Source organism: Prionailurus bengalensis, chromosome B2 (genome assembly GCF_016509475.1).
Source record: "Prionailurus bengalensis isolate Pbe53 chromosome B2, Fcat_Pben_1.1_paternal_pri, whole genome shotgun sequence".
Lineage (NCBI taxonomy): Eukaryota > Metazoa > Chordata > Mammalia > Carnivora > Felidae > Prionailurus > Prionailurus bengalensis.
Window position 1 is genome coordinate 38,232,726 of NC_057349.1, and position 10,128 is coordinate 38,242,853.

Genomic DNA, 10,128 nt, shown 5'->3' on the forward strand with positions numbered 1-10,128 from the left:
CACTTAACCTTTAACCCTGAGGTTTAACCCTCATGACAACCTCATGCATGGGTACTACTGTTACTCCTACTTTATAGATGGGGAAGGTACACCGAGGGAGGGTGAGCAAAATCCCCGAGAACTGGACGACTTGAGATGGGGACCAGAGTGGGTGGGGAGTCCGTGTGTCCAGGTGTAGAGGGAGGGATATGTGACAAAGCCTTCTGACCAATCTGGTATGTCAGCAGCCAAGTGCCAGGAATAGCACGGCTCATGCCCAGCTCACTGCTCAGAGTCATTTTGGCCTCCAACAGTCTCTTATTTTTAATTCTGTAGGGGGAGTGTGTGGGTCTGGTGAGAACGTGGCCCTGCTGGCAACCTCTGCCTCCCCTCTCTCAGTGGGGTAGGCATGTCAGGCCCCGGGGCCTGGGCCCTCCCTCTGAGCCCCCCACTGCAGCGCCTCCTCCTTCCAGATTGACTTGCATCTGGGCTTCCTGGAGGCAGAGAGGGGGCAGAGATGAGACTTGCAGGGCCGAAGCAGTCTGGACAAGTTCTCCAGGAGATGCTCTTGACAGTCTGTGCATTTTTCCAGCCAACCTTCTTGAAAGGGCCTGCTCATCCATCATTCAATCCTCTCCTGGATGAGCTAGAATTGTCTCGGCAGCCTGACCCAGCTCGGCCCCCCGGGCTCACAGTGACTGTGCCTGGATTTGCCTTCCCATTTTCCTCAACTCTGGAGGAGGGAAGAGCCCTTGGTCTCAGAGCAAGGGCAGCGCAAGGTTGTCTTTGAGGGGGTCTACTGGGATTTTTACCATCTTTTTAGCATCTGGACCAATTGGCAGTTCCTCCCTGGCCACCCAGAGAGCCTCTGACCCTGACCACACCTACAGTGTATGGCTCTCTCCCACTGTCATGTCCTGTCACAGATGCCGGGCTCAGCGTCCACATTGGCCTGTGAATAAGGCTTGAGTCCAGCCCTCCTCAATTCAGCTCAGCATCCACCTGCTCCAACTGTGTCCTATGTGTCCTATGTGTCAATCCATGTAGAGGACAGAAACACCTTGGGGGAAAGAAAGAAGGAAAGAAAGAAAGAAAGAAAGAAAGAGAAAGAAACAAGGAAAGGGAGGGAGGGAGGAAGGAAAGAAAGAAAGAAAGAAAGAAAGAAAGAAACCCACCCCACATTTGACATCCATTCTGCCCCACCTGGCAACCCATCCCCCACCTGGCAACCCATCCTCCACCTGGCAACACATCCTCCACCTGGCAACCCATCCCCCACCTGACAACCCATCCCCCACCTGGCACCCATCCTCTACCTGGCAACCCATCCCCCACCTGGCACCCCATCCTCCACCTGGCAACCCATCCCCCACCTGGCAACCCATCCTCTACCTGGCAACCCATCCCCCACCTGGCAACCCATTCCCCACCTGGCAACCTATCCTCCACCTGGCAACCCATCCTCCACCTGGCAACTCATCCCCCACCTGGCAATCCATCCCCTACCTGGCAACCCATCCCCCACCTGGCAACCCATCCCCCAACTGGCTAACCCATCCTCCACCTGGCAACCCTTCCTCCCACCTGGCAACCCATCCCCCACCTGACAATCCATCCCCCACCTGACAACCCATCCCCCACCTGGCAACCCATCCCCCACCTGGCAACCCATCCTCCACCATCCCCCACCTGGCAACCCATCCCCCACCTGGCAACCCATCCTCTACCATCCCCCACCTGGCAACCCATCCCCCCACCTGGCAACCCATCCCCCCACCTGGCAACCCATTCCCCACCTGGCAACTCATCCCCCACCTGACAATTCATCTCCCACCTGACAACTCATCCCCACACCTGGAAACCCATCCCCCCATCCAAAAACCCATCCCCTCCCTGAAAACCCACCCCTTCCTTCACTTGACATCCCATCCCCCCACATGACAACCCATTCCCCCCTCACAACCCATTTCCTCACCTGACATCCCATTCCCCCACCAAGGCCTTGTGTCCTAAGGGCATTGGGGCCCAGACTGGCTAAGAAAACCTGCTGGGGGCAGGCTGCTGAGGAGGGCAGAAGAGGCTGGGGGTAGGGGGAGCTTAGAAAGGATCTGAGCAGGTAAGAGCGGGAGTGAAGCACTTGGACCACACGGCAGGAAAGTCTGAGCTGGGCCTGCCCCTGGGGCTCAGGCCCCTGCCCCTCTGCTCTTGCCTCCTTAGCACCCCCCACCTAGACCCTCCAAGAGCAGTTGAAGCCACAGCCATGCCAGTGACCTTGAGGCTGCACATCCGGCTTAATCCACATCAGCGTCAGTGAGGAGGCCTTGCTGTCACTAGAGGATATTTATAACTTGTCTGTCAGGCCCCAGTACCTGGCAGCTGCCTGGAAACTAGGCCACAGGAGCCACAGAGGAGGCAGGCTCTGCCCCCTGCCCCCCTGCCCCCCTGCCCCCCTGCCTCCGCAGGCTCCCAGGAAGTGGGATTGGAGAGAAAAAGCCTTTTGCCCCAGCCAGAAAACTTGCCCCACTCCTGGGTGAGTGGGGTTTCTAGAAAGGGCTCCATGTGTCCATAAGCTCACCTCTGGGCTGCGTCTCCTGCCCATTCATGAGTAGACTTTGGCACATGCTCCAGCTGGACACATCTTGCCGACATCTCTCCTCCCTCTCGGTGATCAAGCCATACAAAAACTCTCAGTGCCTGCGGGCAAGTCCACACACCCCAGTTCCATGTCCAGAACCTTCACCCACACGTGGAGGTGCGGTATGGTCACTAAGGACTCTGACTGCCTAGGGGCCAGCACGGACTCCACTGTTCTCTGAGTGACCTCGAGTAATCTTATGTGAAATCTTCTGGGTCTCAGTTTTCTCATCTGTAAAATGGGACCAGCAATGAAGGCTCCATGAAGAAAAGGCTCAGAATGGCATCTGGCGCATAATAAGCAATCAGTGCGTGCTGGCCTGTACCAAAAGGTTTATTGGTTAGGGATAGACGTCCTAGAACCAGGACATCTGGGTTCAAATCCTGGTTTTGCCACTCACTGGTTGAGTGACCCCGTGTGAATTCCTTAACCTCTCTGAGACTCAGTTTCTTCCCCCCTAAAGTGGAGGAAGTACCTATCTCATGGGGTCATTGTGAGGATTGAAGTTCACATGGAAAGTTCTACAAATAGTGCCCAGCACGTAGTGAGTGTTCAGTTAGTAGGAATATCATCAGTATCCAATGATTATTATTTGGGGCAGATCTTCTTCCCACCAGGCCTCCCTCCCTGCCTCCAGCCTTCACACGTAGCTGGCACAGTCGCTCTCCCCATGCGCTGTCTCTCTCCTCATCCCTCCCAATTCAAATGGGGCACTTCTGTCAGGCCCCACCTCTTCCAAGCAGGTCCCATGACCATTTTGGTGGACTTTGTACTACTTTCCTTCTCTAGTCCCCTAGGCCTGACCCCCGGTGTGGTTCCCCTGAGTAAATCCAGTCTCTGGACCCTGAAGCACATCCTCTGCCTGGCTTGCCTCTCCTGCCCACCTCAGGGACACAGAGCCCAACCTCAAGCTGGGCGAACGGCAGTGGAGCCAAAGCTGTCCTTAGCCCTGTCCTCGCTGAGTCTTGACCTCTCTGCTTCAAGCAGGTGTCTGTATTCCTGGGATGGGGGACAGTGTGACCTGGCCTCCCAACAGACACACACACACACACACACACACACGCTCTGTTTCCTCCCAGAAATAATTTCACATTCCCACTAATGACATTCCATTTTCTGGATTTTTCAGTCCAACAGAGGAACAGGCCAGCCTGCCTCACTGCCCCCCAGGAGGCGGGGCACAGCCAGGAGTTCAGGAGGAAAGGAGTAGGGCAGGGTGTCCTAGGAGTGGAATCCCTCTTCCCCTAGGAAGGGGCAAGCTGGTGACATCCTGAGGGAGCACCAAGGTGTCTCATGGGGAAAGGGGAGACAACGGTCTTGCTGAAGGCTGAAGGACGTCTCCGGAGGTGGAAAGAAACACCAGAGTATCATTTTCTTCTCTCCCTTGAAGGCCTGATGGACAGTGGTCAACCTTTTGACCTTGGACTATTTAAAAAAAATTTTTTTTAATGTTTATTTATTTTTGAGACAGAGAGAGACAGAGCATGAACGGGGGAGGGTTAGAGAAAGGGAGACACAGAATCCGAAGCAGACTCCAGGCTCTGAGCTGTCAGCACAGAGCCCGATGCGGGGCTCAAACTCACAGACTGTGAGATCATGGCCTGAGCCGAAGTCAGATGCTTAAGCGACTGGGCCACCCAGGCGCCCCCTGACCTTGGACTATTAATGCTTGCTGCCCTCCAGACCATACTGAGCCCCAGGCTCATCACAGGGCTCTTTTGACACTGCCACCCTCCCCCCACCTACAGGACTGCCCAGACCCCAGAGTTGCCTGTCTCCCCAGTAGCCTTCACAACAGAAAGCGCCACATTTCCCAATAATCACCTTTCCTGGTTTGTCCCACGGAAGCCACCTTTGGCCAGGCAGCCCTTTTTCTTAGGGGCTAGGGCAAGGCTTAGTGAAGGAGGGGGTTTAGCGGGATGGGGAGGGAGAGCTTCTTTTGCACTCACTGTCTTCCCTGAGGGACAGACAGCAGCTGTCACCAGCCTGAGTGCTCAGCCCTTTCTAGCTTACCAGTCAGCCTGCCCTAAATGGATGAGGGTGGGAAGAGGCCCCTCCTGCGGTCCCGTCAGTGGCCATCTGCTTGGCCCCTGTCACTCTCCCTGACTCTAGTCTAGGATGGCCTGGGAAGGATCCTCACACTGGCATTCATGACTGAGAACCGAAAATTAGCCCCTCTCCCCTTTCTCTGTAAATTATCCCCAAGGATAATGCCTTCCCAAAAGAACGTTTGTCTAATGGAGGGTGCCCAGGCCAGGGCAGAGGGTAAAGAGAGACACCTTATAAATCCAGACAAACATTAGTCTGTGCACTCCAGCCACATGCAAAGTTGCATCCGGGCAGTCCCTCATGGAATAGCAGGGGTTTGTGCAGGAGTAGGGGCAGGGTATTTATATAGCACATGACAGCTAAGAGATCCCCTCCACACCAGCCTTCTGTGCTCTCTTGTAAGAGAGCCCTGGAAGGCTGTGAATCCTCTTGTGGGCAGGAACTGGGCCTCAGAGAGACTAGATGTCCACTGTCTCTCAGCCTGGAAGGTTGTGTCAGAGGCCGCTGGTGCCCCACCACATCTCCTTCACCAAGCTGCTGGAGTGTTGGTTGCCAATAGGTCATAGCTGTGCCTTCTCCGATGGGTTGTCCTTACTTGACAGGACAGAAGCCATTTCCCGGGGAGACACTCAGGAGGTGAAAGCCCTCTGTCACACCCCCCACCCTCCATAATAACCCTTGGCTAGTGACACTGCTGTCAGAATATGAAGGCTGGCCCCCTGTCTTAAGGTTGGACAGACTCCAAGGGGCCATTCACGTTCCAGAATTCCCTGAGGGATCAGGCTCAGGCAAGACCTTGCCCGAAGTGGCAGCTTGGCTTAGATTCTTCTTCAGTCCTCTCCTGCTCCCTCAACAAATCACACACACACTGGAATCCCCAGCTCAGACTCTCCTCCAGCGAACCGAGGGCTAGAGCACAGAGCTTCTGATCCCCAATCTTCATGCTCTTGAGGCAGCTCCTGGGACATCCTGTGGGTGTCTGTTGTGGTGAGAACCCAGCTTTCTGCCAGGATCTCGTTTGGGCTCCTGCTCCCAGAGGAGAAGCCTGGTTCTTAACACTTTCCCTGTGAACTGTGAGTCCGGCACCTCCCACATCCCAGCGCCGGCTCCCTCTGCACGTCCCCCTCCCATCAAGCTGTGGCAGCCAACACCATGACTCATGTCCCATCCTCGGTGGGCCTCCAGATTACTACCCAGTGCCCTCACTTGTTAAACAGTACAGATGGCAATTAACTGCATGATACGAAAATATCCCAACCCTAATTATTTCAGGGAAGAGGCCAGGGACCATTAATAAATGATGAAGGAGAGTCTTTCCAGAGACTTCTTGGCCTGTCCCCACACCAGCTTGCAGAAGGCTGGGGAGTAAAGGGGACTCTTCCCCCACGCAGAGGTCAGAGGCATGGGCTGGGGAGATAGGCCGTAAGCCCAGGGTGGTGCCACAAATTTACGAGGGAAAGTCGAGCCACTCACGGGAGCACGGGAATACAAAACTGTCAGGGCCACCACCCTGGTCCTGCAGACAAGCAGGAAGCAAATAACAGTGGTTCCCTGGATGTTTCCTGATGAATAATTGATTGTAGAATGCAATCTTTTGAATGAATTCTAGCATTCCTGGTTAGCCCCTCTACACTCACCCACCTGCCTCCCTTCCCCACCCTATTCCAGGTAGTAGACACATTTTTTTGTCTTCCCCAAGTTGTTAAGTGCCTCCGTGCTTCGCCCTGAGGTGGGACCCATGGGGTCTATCCCTGGGGAGCAGCAGTCAGCTGCTGACTTCCAGCAGCAGTCAGGAAGGATGGGAAGCACACAGAGACCTGAGCTGCTCAGGGTCTGCCCTTTGCTTGAACAGTGTGTCTTTTTTCCAGCAACATATCACAACAAAGCCTAGGAGAGATAAAACATTTTTATTCATGGATCCTTTTATGTGCCAGAATGAATGCAAATGCACACACACACATGCGTGCACATACACACACACACACACACACACACGCACACACACACACCCTTGAACAGACAGGGGCTTCCATACTTTGAAAGCCTAAATATGAACATTGATATTTATGGGAGGAGAGATATTTGCTTCACAAGAGGACTTGCAACAGGGTTTCTTTAAACAGCAAGCAGCCAAAGTGCATTGAACACAAAATTTGATTTACAAAAATCTGATTTACCTGGAAATATTCAGAAACCCATGCATGGCAGAGGCGTGGATGTGTGTTTGTAAATGTGCAGAACTTGTCAGTGCTTCTTTTCATCCAGTTGGGGAGAAGGGTGGGCATTTCTGATGGAAGCCCTCCCCAGAGCTGGCTGGCTACACACCTAAGAGGTCTGATCACAGAGCAGGACCCTTAGCTAGGACTATAAACACTAGTTCCTTCTCCACCTCCAGCTAGCAGAAAGGAAACCAAACCTTGTATCCCAAGACAACCACAGACCCAGGCAGGACTCACTATTCTCAAAGAATCCTCTCCTTTTACCCTCCTAGCCCCCCAGTGGTGTGGCCTCCCATGGGTATCTTGAGAGGAGTGGCTTAAAAGAGCTTATCAATCAACTCAATCAACTCCTTCATTCGAAAGATGAAAAGCCCGGTGTGCATCTGACCTTGGGGCTTCATCCCAGCCATCCCCACGGGGCATGGTGAGGCTGGGACCAATAAAGATGGCTTCTAGGAGGCTGGCCTTGCTTCCCAATCCCCTCCAGCCCTGTGCCTGCCCCTCTCATTTCTTTGCTTTGCCTCCCTTCCCTGCTTCAGGTGGCAGGTGTGTTCTTTGAGCTTTAGGTCACCTCTGATGCTCTCTTGATGAGATTTGAGCTCCCTTTCTGGTCTCATTAAGACCTCACCCCTCAGAGGTTACTGCCATGCCAACTGCTTAAGCTGGGGTCCTACAGAACTGCTTTGGAACCCACTTAGAGGATCTGGACACCCAGGGACTTGAAGATGGAACAAGGACTAAGGCTCAGGTCTCCCCTAATTTCCAGAGCAGAACTTGTCCCAGCAGACAAGCGTATATCTCTTAAAACCTTAGTTCCTTTTTTGTAATAACGATAAGGCTTCTCATAACAGCAAACACTTAATAAAAAGAACAGCTATGCACCATGAGGCAGGTGGTGTTCTAAGCCCTTTACTTCTGGTAACTCATTGGTTCACAACTCTCTGAAGGAGGTACTAGCATTACCCCCACCAGCACCATCCAGGGACCCAGAGAGGCTAAATAACTTGCCTCAAGGTCACATAACTAGTAGGTGGCATAGTAGAAAACTGGACCTGGGAAATTTGACTGAAGAGTCCAAGGTCTGACTCTTGAACCCTTTAGGACCTGGCCCCTGCTAACATCTCTGATCTCAGCTCCCACCATCCACTGCCCCACCTCCCCCATCCCTGCTACTGCTCTCCAGCTACAAACACCACACTGGTTCCTTGCTAGGGCTTCTGCCTCTGCTGTTCCCTCTGCCTGGAATTCTTGGCCTCCACACCTTCATGTCCCCCCATAAGAAGTTAGCTTTATGACCTCATCAGAAGCAGCCACCCATAGCTAGCTCACTGCGACTTCCATTCATTAGCATCGATTTGCTTATTTCCTTCAGCATTGCTCGCCACCTGAAATGACCTGACTTCAGAGTTTACTATTGCTGCCACTAAGATGTAAACCATGGGGGCCGCCATCTTTCCCAGTTCATTTCCCAGTTCATGACGGTGTGCCCTCAAACCTAGACCACCTTGGCCTGGCACATAGTGGGCACTTGATAATACCTATTGGTCGATGAGCACTCTGGTCATATACCAATACACACACACACACACGGTCCACATGTTAGAATGTGCCCTTGAGCGTATTCACACTGGGCACAGACAGCTGCGTGTCTGTGATATAGTACTCTGCAGTGTAACACTAGATAGAAGTGGTGAGACCAGCCTCACGTTCACGGGCTTTCGAGCAGCCAATGCTAAGAAACAGAATGCCTCTGAGGACAGATCCATAATTACCCAGCCTGGAAGAAGGCAGAACAGAAAATAGAACCTCTGAGTAGGAGCCAGAGTATCTCCACCACCTGGCCCAGGCCTTTTGTGTGGGTTGCCTGGAGAAATGGAAGACTTGATTAAAAGAGGTGAGAAACTGGCCCCTGTGAGGGGAAGGGACTGGGGTGGCCCAGTCACTCTAGTTTCAGAGTTGAGCTTGCCAAATATAGCTGGGCCGGACATGGGGCACCAATGAGGCAGGTCTGAGATCACCCAGGATGGAGTCGGGGGGGGTCCCCTCTCACCCAGGTTCCCTGGCCCCCACCTTATCACTCGCCTGCCAGGACTGTTCTGGGGAGGAGTGGGTGCCATCTGCCCTGAAAAGGAGATGGAGGGAAACAGGCAGCAGGGACCTAAGCTTATGTATGTTCTGACCCAGTGCCTCACCCAAGTTTGGGCATTCCATTCTTTTTTTTTTTTAAGTTTTTTTTTTTTTTTTAATATTTATTTATTTTTGGTAGAGTGTAAACAGGGGAAGTGCAGAGGATCCGATGCCAGCTCTGTGCTGACAGGCTGACAGCAGTGACCTGGATGTGGGGCTTGCACTTACTAACCACAAGATCATGACTGAGCCAAAATCAGACACTCAATGGACTGAGCCACCCAGGTGCCCTTGGGCATTCCATTCTGACAAGAGGTATTTGGGAAATGTGGGATCATGCACCGTTCACCAGGCAGGAATGGATCCTGTCTCCCAGGCTGCCCGGAGGGGGATGGGCACCAGTCCCCAGATGAATTCTGCCCATTGTTGTGTGCTCGTTACTACTCAAGATAATATCAGTGCTCCCTGGCATGAATAGTAGCCATGAGAATTCTAATATCAGATATGGGAGACCAAGCTGGATGGCCTCTGAGTGCCAGTCTAGAGGTTCTAGAACCCTACACACTGACTATTATCATGAATATGAAGCAGTTGATGCTGATGTGCTCAGTGACACATACAATTAACATAAGGGAGGCTGTTAGCACGTCTACTCCCCGGTTCTATGTGTTATGTATTTAATTACTCAGTAATTCGCAGCTTATAAATACACAGCCCCTGAGCTAGATCTTTCTCCATTGCCGTTTACCAATTGGGGTCCTGAGACCACGCCCCTCACCCATGAAGAGCCGAGCAAGCTCCTGGATTTGAGCCTCTGAGAGAAGTTTCTGTGGCCCCCTGCCCATGCCCATAGGGGCGTTCCGCGTGTCCTCCCCTACAGGCCCACAGAACCGCATCCCCCCTCAACCCGAAAACTGGGGTTTGTTCCTCTGGCTTCCCCTTCCTCAGAAAGAGTGGTCTGTCTTAACCCATTCTTAGTTGGGACTCAAAGCAAATCTCTTCCCCTTAGTCACTTTCTCTGCTAAGAGAGGCGTGCAGGTCTGGGAACCACCGAGAGCACCATGAATTCACCCAGCTGTGACACCCACCCTGGCCTGGGCTGAACTGTGGCCAATCCAT